Below are 1,043 nucleotides of genomic sequence, written 5' to 3'. Positions count from 1 at the left end.
TGAGGTTGTTTGGGAGGAAATAAACAGACCCTATGTTATGTTTGCCTCCAGTTCAAGGACACTGGCAAATTAAAGGTGCCCAATAAATATTGGGTTAAATTTCAGTCACACACCAAGAGGGAAAAGGAAGAAGTTGGCCCCCCTGAGGAAGGCTCCTTTTCTTCATTTCTTCATCGCTTACCCTGTAGGTGCCACCGTCCTTGTCCACAGGCTCCCCGTGGGCAAGGGCAGGTGCCCGGACTGCGTCCATCTGGCGCGGGTCTGTAACAGCCACGGTTGGCCCCCATGTGGATGGCAACTCGGTTTCTGATAGTTGACATCTCCTTCCAGCTCTCCGAATACCTGGTCTGTTCGGTTTCCAGGGGAACCAGGGCTGGGGACAGGCAGACTGTGCGCCTGGAGACCTCGGAGGACCAAGTTCATTGGGGCATCCATGGACGCGGAGGAGCTGTGCGGGCGGTTGGCCCGTCTCCTCCTCCCCCCTTATTTCCCATCACCCGGCTGGTCCCCCAGGGCAGAGCACTGGTCCCGGGGCCACAGCTCCAGCGTCTCCCCTCCTTCTCCTCCCAGATCGCCTCTCCTCTTTCTGGCTGCCTCAGCTCCTGCTCAAGGTCAAGGAACAAACAGATAAACCCTTTCCCTGGAGCCTGCCACACAGAGGACGCCTCCAGCTAGAATCCAATTCTGAGTCAGAGCCAGGGCTCTCTCTTCCCTGTGAGTGTGAAGACAGGGAGACCATTTTTGTAGGCATAAAAATCAGTAGAAATGTTTTGTAGGCGGGGCAGAGGCCAAGCAGTGGCTTTGGGTTAAGGCACAAATAACAACTGGAAATGGTCAGATCTGGGAAGGGAGGGTCTGAGGTAAAGTCAGATATTCTTTTTTTTTTTTTTTTTTTTTTTTCTGAAGCTGGAAATGGGGAGAGACAGTCAGACAGACTCCCGCATGCGCCCAACCGGGATCCACCCGGCACGCCCACCAGGGGCAACGCTCTGCCCACCAGGGGGCGATGCTCTGCCCCTCTTGGGCGTCGCTCTGCCACGACC

This window comes from Saccopteryx leptura, chromosome 2 (genome assembly GCF_036850995.1).
Source record: "Saccopteryx leptura isolate mSacLep1 chromosome 2, mSacLep1_pri_phased_curated, whole genome shotgun sequence".
Lineage (NCBI taxonomy): Eukaryota > Metazoa > Chordata > Mammalia > Chiroptera > Emballonuridae > Saccopteryx > Saccopteryx leptura.
This window is presented reverse-complemented; position numbering follows the sequence as displayed.